Source organism: Galeopterus variegatus, unplaced genomic scaffold (assembly GCF_000696425.1).
Source record: "Galeopterus variegatus unplaced genomic scaffold, G_variegatus-3.0.2 Scaffold5365, whole genome shotgun sequence".
Taxonomy (NCBI): domain Eukaryota; kingdom Metazoa; phylum Chordata; class Mammalia; order Dermoptera; family Cynocephalidae; genus Galeopterus; species Galeopterus variegatus.
This window is the reverse complement of record NW_007731476.1, coordinates 13,153-27,341: the sequence shown is the minus strand read 5'-3', so window position 1 is coordinate 27,341 and position 14,189 is coordinate 13,153. Positions and strand designations below refer to the sequence as shown.

General features: G+C 36.4%; 1 protein-coding gene across 1 annotated transcript in view; it reads right to left on the bottom strand.

Annotated features, from left to right (window-relative positions):
• Positions 1–13,610, bottom strand: part of SCAMP1 (secretory carrier membrane protein 1) — a 69,120-nt gene extending 55,510 nt beyond the window's left edge. The window contains exon 1 of the mRNA XM_008589312.1: positions 13,533–13,610. The gene's annotated coding sequence lies outside the window, so the exon portion shown is untranslated. The remainder of the gene's footprint in view (positions 1–13,532) is intronic.
• Positions 13,611–14,189: the final 579 nt, after the last annotated feature.

Genomic DNA, 14,189 nt, shown 5'->3' with positions numbered 1-14,189 from the left:
AAAAAATGGAAAATGAGAAATTACAAGACATGATATAGTGAGAAGGTCTAGCATACAACTAAGAGTTCCAGAGGAAGCCAACAGAAAGAATAAGGAAGAGTCAATATTCAAATAGAATGTGAGAACACTAATTCTCATATTCAAAACTCTAAAACTCAGATCAGATTTTTTTTAAAATGAAGACCTAGACACACCTAGTGAAAGAGCAAACCCTAAGAACGAGAGATCTTAAAAACAGCAAGAGGAAAAAGACATAATTTCTACACAAAAGAATGTCAGTAAGACTGACTGCAGGCTTCTCGACAGCAACAATGGAAGCCCAGGTAAAATGTGCTAAACTGATGAAAGAAAGTAACTGTCAATGCAGAACTCTAAATCCAGTCAGACTAGCTTTTGAGAACCAAGGTGAAAAAACATCAATCAACACTGAAAGAATTACTACCAACAAACCCTCACTAAAGGAATTCCTATAATAGGAGTAGGAAAAAATGGTATCAGAAGGAAAATTTGAGATCCAATAAGAAAGACCTCTCTGCCTCATTGGATTCTTCATAGTATATCATCTTCATTTTACATCAATCAAAACTCCAGATATAGAAGGAAAGCCAACCTATCTATAGAGAAAAAGAGGACACTCACACAACCATCTGTACTAGAATGAAATAAGCTCTTCTCCTGACAGACCTGGAATTGTACCTGCCACTACTTTGGCAGCACCTGAGAAAACTGAAGTACTGATAAAAGCAGAGAGTGCAGAGATGGGGACAAAGAATAAAATTGGGACAGGCCAGGAAGAGAATAAGAGAGCTGATCCTGGAAACAGAATCAAAACAAAGTCTGGCAGAGCAAGGTTATATATCCTTCTCCCACGGTGGATGAAATTTCACAAATCAGGAATAGACTATATTTTAAAATATCTCTGGGAAGTTAAACCCTGGATACAGAATCAAAACAAAGTCTGGCAGAGCAAGGTTATATATCCTTCTCCCATGGTGGATGAAATTTCACAAATCAGGAATAGACTATATTTTAAAATATCTCTGGGAAGTTAAAGGGTTATAATTCTCTTATATATTAACATAAATTACCTTTCTACATTTGCCTGTTCTATGTGGCTTTAGAGAACTCAACTAGGACCAAGTGAAAAAAATTACAGAAAAATGTATTTTGGCTCAACAGAATAAAGAACATTATAAGAATCATATAGTTATACAGCGGTGAATGGACTATTCTCTAATATAGTGTGCTCTCTGCACTGAAAATTCCAAGGGCGTTAAATCTTTAAATAAATGACTAAATATTCAAGGTCTTTTCAAGTCACGGGAGGTCCATGAATTTCTTTCCCATGCATAAGCAAACACAGTCATGCCCCCATATGTCCTTTCAGTCAATGATTGACAAATCACATATACACCAGTGACTACACCATACAGCCTACTACACACCCAGGCTGTAGCATTTAGGTTTCGTACAGACACTGTATGAAGTTCACACAATGACAAAATTGCTTAATGACACATTTCTCAGAACAATCACACCTGTCATTAAGCAATGCACAACTGTATATGTTCTGTTTCCTGGTGTCTTCCATATTCTAAACATCTATTCAAGAAAATTTCTCCTTGGTCTCTCCTGTTCTTCCTTTTTCTTCTACATGTGAACCCAAAAAAGATTCTAAAGATACTTAGGGTCTAAAGGAATGTTTCTTAATATGTGTTCATGGATCTCCTGCAATAGAAACCCCAAGAACTTACTGAAAATGCAAAATCTGAACCCACTATGGACCTATTGATTCAGAACCTGAGGAGTTGAGAAGAAATCTGCATTTTTAACAACCTCCCCAGGGTGATTCTTAGACACCTTAAAATTGAGAACTCCCCTCTAAGACCACAAAGCTTACAGCTTCTACAAACCACTGTTGCATTCTTTCACCTAAAGAAACTGCCAAAAGAATCCTTAAACTTTTTGTAGCTTTCACTCATTTTAACAGTCTTTGATTCAGCATACAAGAACTGACTGTGGCTATGTTTAACACAGATTCCCTTGTTTTTAAGCACAGTGAAAATTATACATACTAACCTAAGAATCAGAAGAAACAGAAATAATTTTATTAGAATAAATAACTATTTTAAAACAAGGCTTTTAGGGATTAGAATAACTTTGGTGGGGGATAAGATTCATAATAGGAGGAAAGAAGGGATACACCAGGATGAGAGCTCACAAGTAGATAAAAAAACATAAATGAACACAAGCATGGCCATAAACATTTACATACATTCATCAAACATTCACTGATCAACTACAATGTGCCAGAAAGTTATGGGAATTTGGGATTCATTCATGAACAAAACAGGCAAACATTCCTACTCTCATGGAACTTATATTCTAGGAATAGAAGAAAATAAACAGTAAACATAACAAATACATTATAGAGTTTCTTAGATGGCGATAAATTTTACAGAACAACAACAACAAAAAGAAGTAAAGGGGTCACAAGTACTGGTTGAGTGGGGATAATTGTACTGATGTGGTTAGGAATGGCAATATTTAAGCAAAGACTTGAAGGAGGTGAAAAAGAATGACTTGCAGAAATCTGGATGAAGACCACTTTAAGCAGAGGAAAGAGCTGGTACAAAATAAGGATAACACTCAGTACACACAAGGAAGACTAGTGTGTTGGACAAGAATACACAAAGACTGAGGAGACAAAGAATAGATATTAGGGACCAGTTACAGAGTATTTTACTCTGAAAAATATTAAAAGCTAGTAAAGGGAACTTTCAGTTTCTTGTTCTGCATGTACGGTGTTTGGAATTTGCCATCCCATACTAACAACAAGTAAAAAGATGAACAAACTGAAAAATCAACAACTCTTCTTGGATACTTAATAGAGGTGAGGACATAGGGCAAACCACTGCCCCAAGATTGGGGAAACAGACAGGTGAACACAGGGAGTAACGGCTGACTGGAGCAAAAACTCTCCAGTGGAAACCCCCATGGGAACCAATACAGGGGTGGGAAAACCTGAACTGTAACTCATGAATTGCTGGAAGTTCAGTGTGACAATGCTGAGAGTTAAAATTTCCAGGGGGACCCAGTCATAGGTGGGCCCAATACTTTTGTTTTACATCCAGGAACTTGACCAGGTCCTCACAGTAAATATTGGAGAAAAGTTCTCACATGTTTCTGGCAGGGGAGGGGAAAAGGAACCATTTTGAAATACACCAGAACATTATTCTTCTCAACAAGGCCTGCCCTCAGGAGGAACTATTTAACCAGTGTCTAACCCGCTGGGTTTTATCAGAGCCTAACTGACCTGGGGGAGGGAAAATACCCGTTCTTCTCAACAAGGCCTGCCCTCAGGAGGAACTATTTCACCAGTGTCTAACCCGCTGGGTTTTATCAGAGCCTAACTGACCTGGGGGAGGGAAAATACCCAACTCCAGTCCACTCTAGCCAATCCGTGCCACCTAACCGATAAGGAAAAAAACAAATGCAGAAACACTTGTGACGTTCATAGACCAGAGGCACAGAATCAATAAAAGACTGGCACCTAATCGCAGGACTTTAAAATGCTTCCCACATAACTAAAGACCTATTTACAGCAATTCCTTTTACCTTATACATTATGTCTAGCTATCAATAAAAAAATTACAAGGTATACTGAAAGGCAAAAGACACAATTTGAAGAAACATCAGAACCAGACAAGGCAGAGATGTTGAAATTATCAGACCAGAAATTTAAAACAACTATGGTTAAAATGCTTAGGGCTCTAAAGAATGGGCAATGTACAGATTGGCAATGTACGCATTGTATATTCTAAGAATGAACCAAAAAAAAAAAAAAAAGCTTGGATCAAAATCAATATAATAAATAAAGAACACCTTTGATCGGCTTATTAGTACACTGAACATGGATATGGAAAGAATCTATGAGCTTGAGGATATGACAATAGAAACTCCAAAACTGAACAGCAAAGAGAAAAAAGACTGGGGGGGAAAAAAGAATATCCAAGGACTGTGGGACAACTACAAAAGGTATAACATACAATAATGGGAATACCAGAAGGAGAAGAGAGAAAGGAACAGAAGAAATACTTGAAACAATAATGACTGAGAATTTCCCCAAATTAAAATCAGACATCAAACAATAGATCCAGGAAGCTCAAAGAACACAAAATAGGACACATGCCAAAAAACAAAACAACAACAACAAAACTATACCAAGGTATATTATTTCAAATTACAAAAAATCAAAGATAAAGAAAAAATCCTAAAAGAAGCCAGATTGCCATGGTTTAAATGTCCCCCCAAGCTCATGTTGGAACTTACCCCCAATATGGTGGTAGAAGGTGAGACCTTTAAGAGGTGATTGGATTGTGAGGACTATGCCTTCGTGAATGGATCAATCCATGATGGTTCAATGGGTAGTCATGGGCATGCTAATGTTGGCTTTATAAGGAGAGTAAGTGAGAAGGTTAGCTCACTCTTGCTCAGGCCATTCTCTTGCCATCTGATACCTGCATTGCTGTAGAGAGTCACCCCATCAGAAAGAAGGCCCTCACCACATGTGTTCCCTGGACCTTGGACTTCCCAGACTTCAAAATAGTAAGAAATTTCATTTCTTTATAAATTATCCATTTTCAGGTATTCTGTTAAAAGCAAGAGAAATGGACTAATACACCTGTAGAGTATAAATAAAAGTGTAGAAATAAAACAAGAATCACATCCAATTTCTCCTCAGAAACCATGCAAGCAAGAAGAGAGTGAAATATTTAAGTGTTGAAAGAAAAAAACCCACCAACCTAGAATTCTAAACACTGCACCATTACCCTTCAAAAGTCATGGAGATAAAGTGTTCCACAAATAAAAAAATTGACGGAATTGTTGCCAAGACATCTGCCTTGCAATAACTGTTAAAAGAAGTTATTAAGAGAGAAGAAAATAATATCAGTCAGAAATTTAGATCTACATAAACTAAAAAAATTTTTTAAAAAGAACAAAGAAACTCAGATCTACATACAAGATCTACAAGAAAGGAATAGACAAAGGTAAAATAAAAATTTTTTTCTTTTTCTTATTCTTAATTGACCTAACAGAAAACACATGGCTCAAAATAGTAATAGCAATTTATATTATAGCAATAGTAATACATAACAATGTATTTGATTATGTATTTTTAGGTAAAAGTATTATGTGTATATATATATGAATATATATGTTTATATATGCATATACATAAGTGAAATGAATGACAGCAATGATACAGGAATGGGAGGGAGGAATTATGGTTATTATGTTATTACAATGTATACTCACACTACCTGTAAAGTGGTATAAAGTTATTTGTTATGTGGATCTAGATTTGTTATAAATGTATTTTGCAAACTCTAGGGCAACCAATAAATCAGAAAAGAAGAAAAATCTAAAATCAATTATCCAATTTTCCATAAGAATGAGAGCAGAAATCAATAAAATTGAAAACAGGAAATTAATAGAGAAATAAAAATCAACAAAATCAAAAGCTGGTTCTTTGAAAGATCCATAAAATTGATAAGCCTCTAGCCAGGCTAACTAAGAAAAAAAGAGGACACAAATTACTAACATCAGAAATGAAAGAAGGGACATCACTATTGGTCTCATGGTCATTAAAAGGATTATCAAGGAACATTATAAACAACTCTGTGCCAACAAAGTTGATAACCTCAATGAAATGGACCAATTCTTTGAAAGACACAATCTGCTGAAACACACAAGAAGAGACAGACAATATTCATAGGCCTATTCTCCACAATCTCTTTCAGGGGATAAAAGCAGAAGGAATACTTCCTAACTCATTTTACGAGGCCAGCATTACCCCAATATAAAACCAGATAAATAAATTACAAAAAAATCTACAGACCAATATCTCTGATAAACATAGATGCAAAAATCCTCAACAAAATATTAGCAGCTCAAATCCAACAACGTATAATAAGAATTATAAACACAACCAAGTGCAATTTATCCCAGGTAAGCAAACCTGGTTCAACATTCAAAAATCAATTAATGTAATTCATTACCTCTATAGGCTAAAAAGGAAAAATCATGATCATATCAATGGATGCAGAAAAAGTATTTCACAAAATCCAACACCATTCATAATAAAAACTCTCAGCCACTAGAAATAGAGAGAAACTTCCTCAGTTTGATAAAGAACATTTACCAAAAACTCACAGTAATATCATACTTAATGGTGAGAAACTAGAAGCTCTCTAAACAAGATCAGGAACAAGACAAGTATGTCTGTTCTCACCATTTCTTTTCAATGTTATACTGGAAGTACTAGCTAATGTAATAAGACACACACACACACACACAAAAAAAAAGAGAAAAGAAATAGTAGGAATACAAAAAAAAAGAGAGAAAAGAAATAGTAGGAATACAAATTGGGAAGAAAGAAAACTGTCTTTGTTTGCAGATGCACACAAAAAAAAAGAGAAAAGAAATAGTAGGAATACAAATTGGGAAGAAAGAAAACTGTCTTTGTTTGCAGATGACAAGATCATCTATGTAGAAAATTCAAAGGTATCAACAGAAAACTTCTGGAACTAACAAGTGATTACACTAAGGTTACAGGATACAAAGTTAATATACAAAAATCAATCACTTTCCTATATACTAGCAATGAACAAATGGAATTTGAAATTAAACACCTAAGACCATTTATATCAGCACCCCCCCCAAATGAAATACTTAGGTAAATCTAACAAAATATATATAAGTTATATCTGAGAAAAACTACAAAACTCTGATGAAATAAATCAAAGCAGAACTAAACAAATAAGTGATATTCCATGTTCATGGATAGGAAGACTCAGTACTGTCAAGATGTCAGTTCTTCCCAAACTGATCTACAGACTCAACGCAATCCCAATCAAAAGTACAGTAAGTTATTTTGTGGATACTGACAAACTGATGCTAAAATTTGTATGGAGAGGAGACCCAGAATAGCTAACACAATATTGAAAGAAAAGAACAAGGTTGGAGATCTGACACTAATCAAGTTCAGGATTTACTATAAAGTTATGGTATTCAAGGCAGTGTGGTATTGACAAAAGAACAGACAAATAGATCAATGGAACAGAATAGAGAGCCCAGAAAGAGACTCATGTAAATACCGTCAATGGATCTCTGATAAAGGAGCAAAGACAATATAATGGAACAAAAATATCTTTCCAACAAATGGTGCTGAAACAACTGGACACCCACTTGCAAAAAAAGTCAACCTAGACACAGACCTTACATCCTTCACAGACATTAACTCAAAATGGATCAAAATAGAAAACTATAAAACTCCTAGAAGAGAACACAGTGGAAAATCTAATTGACCTTGGGTATGGTGATGACTTTTTAGACATAGTGCCAATGGCATGATCCAAGAAAGAAATAACTGATATGCTGGATTTCATTAAAATTAAAAACTTCCACTCTGTGAAAGACAATTTCAAAAGAATGAGAACACAAGCCACAAACAGAGAGAAAATAGTTGCAAAAGATTCATCTGATAAAGGACTGTTATCCAAAATATGCAAAGAACTCTTAAAATTCAACAATAAGAAAAAGTCCGATTAATAAATGGGTAAAAGGGGGCTGGCCAGTTAGCTCAAGTGGTTAGAGCACAGTATTATAACACCAAGGTCAAGCAGTCGGGTCCCTTTACTGGCTAGCTGCCAAATAAATAAACAGGTGGGCAAAAGACCTGAATAGACACCTTATTAAAAGAAGATATATGGATGGCAAGGAAGCACATCAGAAGATGCTCTACATTATGTGTCATCAGTGAAATGCAAACTGAAACAACAATGACATACCACTACATACCTATTAGAATGGCCAAAATCCAAAACACTGACAACACCAAATATTGTAGAGGATGTGGGGCAACAGGAACTTTCATTCATTCCTGGCTGAAATGCAAAATGGAACAGACTTTGGAAGACAATTGAGCAGTTTCTTACAAAACTGAACATACTGTTACCATGTAATCCAGCAATCATACTACTTGGTATTTACCCAAAGGAACTGAAAACTTATGCCTACACAAAAATCTGCATACAGATATTTATAGAAGCTTTATTCATAACTGCCAAAACTTGGAAGTAACCAACATGTCCTTAGATAGGTGTATAGATAAATAAACTGTGGTACATCCAGACAATGGTATATGATTCAGCACTAAAAACAAATGAGCTATCCAGCCATGAAAAGACACGGAGGAAACATAAATACATATTACTAAGTGAAAGAAGCCAGTTTGAAAAGGCTACATAATGTATGATTCCACCAATATGTGATTCCTCATTGTGGGAAGGGCAAAACTTTGGCAACAGTAAAAAGATCAGTGGTTGCCAGAGGCTGGGGGCAAGAAATGGGGGTGGTTATAAACAGGCAGAGTACAGAGGATTCTTAGGACAGTGAAACTACTCTGTATGATATTAAAATGATGCACATGTCATCATACATTTGTCCAAACCCATACAACATACAACACCAAGAGTGAACCCTAATATAAAGTATAGGCTTTGATGATTATGATATGTCAATGTAGGTTCATCAAGTATAACAAAATGTACCACTCTGGTGGGGGATGTTGATAACGGGGGAGGCTATGTATGTGTGGGGGCTGGGACATATGGAAATCTCTGTACTCTCCTCTCAATTTTGCTGTAAACCTAAAACTGCTCAAGAAAAATTAAAATCTTTAAAAAAAAATAGCTAGTGAAAGGTTTTGAGTTCTCAGCAGAAAACTAAAAAGATAAACTTTTTTTTAAGGGATCACTCTGGCTACTGACTTGAAAATAGACTGAAAAGAGTCAAAGGAAGAGTAGTTAGGAAACTACCACTGTAGTAATTAGTCCAGGCAAAGGATGATGGCATCTCAGGCCAAGAGGTGGTTGTGAAGATAAGGGGTCAGATATCAATGTACTTTTAGAGTAGATCCAATGTATTTTTAGGGTAGATCACAGCATGACAGAACAGTGTGAGTTAGAAGGAAATGGAAATAGTGAAATATCATAAAGATTTTGGCTTAAGCAACTAGTAAGATAAAAATGGGAAAGACTAAAAATGAACAGGTTTAAGAGGAGGGAGCTCAGTTCAGTTTGACATGTTGAATTTGCAATTTCTAAGTCATCCAGGTAGACTTGTCTAGTACGCAGGTGAATGTATGAGTCTGGTGTTCAGCAGAAAGGTCTGGGCTGGAGATGTAAATTTGGGAGTCATCAGCATGTGGATGGTATTTAGCTATAAAGCTGGATGTAATTACCAATTATTATCAATTGAGTGAGCATATATAGAAAAGAAAAGCAAGCCCAATTCCTAGTACACGCCAGTATGAGGGGCAGAGGGATAGAGAAGGAGTAAATCAGCAAAGGAGACTGAAAAGGAACAACTTAGTATTCTGAAAGCCAAGTGAAGAAAGTGTTTCAAGAATAAGATAGTGATCAACTGTCAGTGCACATAATAGACCAAATAAGGCTAAGACAACATTTACCATCGGATTTAGCAACACAGAAGTCATTAGCTACCTTGACAAGTGTAGTTTTGGTGGAGTATTGGGAGAAAATGCCTTACTGAAGTATCTTTCAGGAGAAAGAACTGGGAAAAAAGCAAGTAGACGACTTAGAGGAGTTTTGCAGCAATGGGGAGTAGAGAAAGTTTTGCAGGGAAAGGAAGAAGATAAATGGGCTGGAAAGGGGAATGAGGTTAACGTAAGTTTTGTTACAAAGTTACAAGACAAAATCAAGATAGTATGGTTCTGGCACAGACATACAGATCACTGGAATAGAATTGAGAGTCTGGAAATAAACACTTAAATTTATAGTGAACCAATTTTCAACAAGAATGTCAAGAAAATCCACTGGGAAAGAATAATCTTTTCAACAAACAGTGCTGAAACAACTGGATGTCCACATACAAAAGAATGAAGTTGGACACCTTCCTCATATAGTACACAAAAACTAAGAATAGACCACACACCTAAATGTAAGCACCAAAACTGTACAACTCTTAGAAGAAAACACAGTAGTAAATCTTTTATGATCTTGAGTTAGGTAATAGTTTCTTAGATATGACACCAAAAATAGGAGCAACCAAAGAAAAAACAGACAAGTTGGAAATCAAAATTGAAAACTTCTGCATGTCAAAGAGCACTATCAAGAAACTAAAAAGACATCTCATGGAATGGGAGAAAATACTTGCAAATCACATATTTGATAAGGGACTAGTATCCAGAATATATAATAAACTCTTAATTCAATATTTAAAGGACAAATAATCCAATTTAAAATGGGCAAAGGGTCTGTAATAGTCATTCTTCCAAAAAGATGTACAAAGGATGTTGATAACGGGGGAGGCTATGTATGTGTGGGGGCTGGGACATATGGAAATCTCTGTACTCTCCTCTCAATTTTGCTGTAAACCTAAAACTGCTCAAGAAAAATTAAAATCTTTAAAAAAAAAAATAGCTAGTGAAAGGTTTTGAGTTCTCAGCAGAAAACTAAAAAGATAAACTTTTTTTTAAGGGATCACTCTGGCTACTGACTTGAAAATAGACTGAAAAGAGTCAAAGGAAGAGTAGTTAGGAAACTACCACTGTAGTAATTAGTCCAGGCAAAGGATGATGGCATCTCAGGCCAAGAGGTGGTTGTGAAGATAAGGGGTCAGATATCAATGTACTTTTAGAGTAGATCCAATGTATTTTTAGGGTAGATCACAGCATGACAGAACAGTGTGAGTTAGAAGGAAATGGAAATAGTGAAATATCATTAAGATTTTGGCTTAAGCAACTAGTAAGATAAAAATGGGAAAGACTAAAAATGAACAGGTTTAAGAGGAGGGAGCTCAGTTCAGTTTGACATGTTGAATTTGCAATTTCTAAGTCATCCAGGTAGACTTGTCTAGTACGCAGGTGAATGTATGAGTCTGGTGTTCAGCAGAAAGGTCTGGGCTGGAGATGTAAATTTGGGAGTCATCAGCATGTAGATGGTATTTAGCTATAAAACTGGATGTAATTACCAATTATTATCAATTGAGTGAGCATATATAGAAAAGAAAAGCAAGCCCAATTCCTAGTACACGCCAGTATGAGGGGCAGAGGGATAGAGAAGGAGTAAATCAGCAAAGGAGACTGAAAAGGAACAACTTAGTATTCTGAAAGCCAAGTGAAGAAAGTGTTTCAAGAATAAGATAGTGATCAACTGTCAGTGCACATAATAGACCAAATAAGGCTAAGACAACATTTACCATCGGATTTAGCAACACAGAAGTCATTAGCTACCTTGACAAGTGTAGTTTTGGTGGAGTATTGGGAGTGGATATTTTCTACTGATTGCTTTCTTGATGAAACAAGAAGCAAGGTCATCAGCTAAGAGTGAGAACAGGGGAAGATTCGAAGATGAGGACAGAGGAAGGGGAGAATAAACAATTAAACGGACTAGGAAACTCAGTACAATTTAGAGCTGGTCATGAACTAAAAGTGAGACCAATACCTTGACCACAGCCTTGCAAAACCCTGAGTAATGGACCTAGCTATGCTGTGCCTAGACTTCTGACCCACAGAAACCGTGAAATAAACATGTATTGTTTCAAGCCACTAAATCTATGGTAATTTGTTACACAGCGATAGAAAATGAATATTCCCACCCACTGAAGGAGGTGAGAATTACCTAGAGAAGCCAGGCATTATGATCTCACACAGCCTCTCTTGACTCCATTCAATAACCAATAGAAAATGGGCTGTTTGGTTAGCCCAGTTGGTAATAGCACAGTGTTATAACACCAAGACCAAGGGTTCTGATCCCTGTACCAGTCAGCCACCAAAAAAAAAAAAAAGATCAAGAAGGCCTACAGGAAGTGGTCTCAATAGGGTTGGAGGCTTGTAAGTAGATGACTTTGGCTGGAGCAAATTGCACATTAGAGAATAAAACTAAAAAGATAGTCTGGTGAAAGTAAATTGGGACTCTTTTCTTTTTGCTCAATTTTCTATAAGCCTAAAACTGCTCTAAAAAGAAGTTTATAGATTAAAAAAAAAAAGACAGACTGAAGTTAAACCATGGACAGCCCTACATCTCAAACTACTAAGTAGGCAATGCATAATCATCTCTGAGGAAGGTACATGACCTAATCTGACATCTGGCTTAGGAAAATAATTCCACTCACATTGCAAACAATGGTTTTAAGAAGAGAAAGACTGGAGGCAGCTAACTGGATAGGCCACTGTACTATTTCACATGAGTGTCTGAATTAGAAGTTTAGTATGAATGAAAAGAACAGACAGGTACTATTCCTTGGAGGTATAAGTGACAGGATGTGGCAACTGATTAGATGTAGGAAAAAAAGCTGTTTGAGCCAAAGAGGACTCAGGTATATCCAGCCAATGACAGTAAGGGAATAGAAGGCAACATTATCATTAAATGAGACTGCAAACAAAGATTGGTCCTGGAAGGAACAGATAATGAGCTCCAAGAATGACAAAACAGTAAGAAGCGGAGAGGAAAAGAGAAAAAAAAGAAATACACAGCAAGAGAAAATAAGGACAAAAATTAAAGTGCTGAGAATGTTTTTGCCAAATTAAAGATAGGTAAACTATTATGTACAATTATATCCAGTTGTTCCCATGAGCTAAAAGATTTATCCTTCATTTTCAAAACAGAAACAGATATTAGAAATTATTTAACTTAATATTTACTGCCCTGCTGCCATTGCGATGCATTTTTTAAAAATGTTATCTATTACATGGTTTGCCTAAAGTTACCAACTAATTAATGGTAGGGCCTACGTTAAAATTCAGGTCCTCCAACTCAGTCTACTTCATGTTCTGAATTATGTTAGAGGGAGTTCTTCCTTATATAAACCAATTATCTATGTCCAGGTAATGACCTGGACATATCCCCTCACACTGCCAGTACTTGGAATATTCTTCTCTTGGTTCTTCTTTCTGCCAGAAGGTACAGATCTTGCTGCTATATTTGAGAGAAATCATATATGACAGTCACTAGCAGAACAGAAAAAGAAGCCAGGCAGACTATCCCTGAAGAAACGCAACATGATAGTAAACTAGCCTAATTTAAATGACAACCATACAAACATTCATGGTACAGTTCTATACATAGATTCTACTGTAAGAAAGCATCACTCCACATTACCATGAAGACAACACGTATACCAAGAAACACTTCGCTAATTCCCACTATCTCAAGTACTATAGAAAGGTTTATATATTAGAGAGATTATTAGCAATTTAATTTGTAGGACACAGAGGAAAATTTGAATTATTGCACTTTGACCATCATGGTAATTTTCAATTACTACAGATATTCCTTCAAGTAAAAAAAAAAAAAAATCCTAATTTGCTGATTTCTAAATAAAACATCGACAACGTGTTTTTACATAAGTTTAACCAATCAACTAAAACAAACCATAATTGAAATATAATTTATATTTAATTTCAATTTAAACATTAAAAGTAGTCCAATTAAGAATAGTCTTACTGTTCTAGAATCCGAGAATGGATTATATTCATCAAGTCCTGGTGGAACATTTCTTGTCACCTGGGTAACTGATGGATCCTGAAATAAAATTCAAAGGAGAAAAAAAGATTACTCATCCTTTAAGACATAATTTTGATGTTTACATAGCCTTTGCTTTGTCTGTACTTTTGGTCACCCAGCAAAGCTAATAAAGGAAAACGATGTTAGAAGATGACCAGATTCTTCCAAGGAGCGTACTATGCAAAGAGAGGAAAAAGAGTAACTTTCAGTGGAGAAACATGAGAAACACTTCCTGAGCCAGGTGATGGAGGTCAATGTCCACAGCGATGACTGGTAAGACACAAACACAGCCATATGCACACACCTAAAGAAGGACTGGTGGCTGCCGGCTCCCAGGATGGAGGAGTGAAGTCTTCCGTCGCCACGGTTCCAGCCTCTGCAGCGCGCCCGCTCGAAGCTGAGTCCCCGGACAGCCCCCTGAGAGAGCAGGGTGGCCGCCTGGTCCAGTAACAAGTTATGAGAGGCTGTTTTAAAGAAAGGAAGTCGAGGAGATCCTAAGATGGCGGTGGCTGCAGCGGCTGGCGCTGAGTAGCTGAGGTGGTAAAGGCAGCCATTGGGCCTTAGGCAGCCGGGAAACTTGTGGACCTTCCTCTTGCC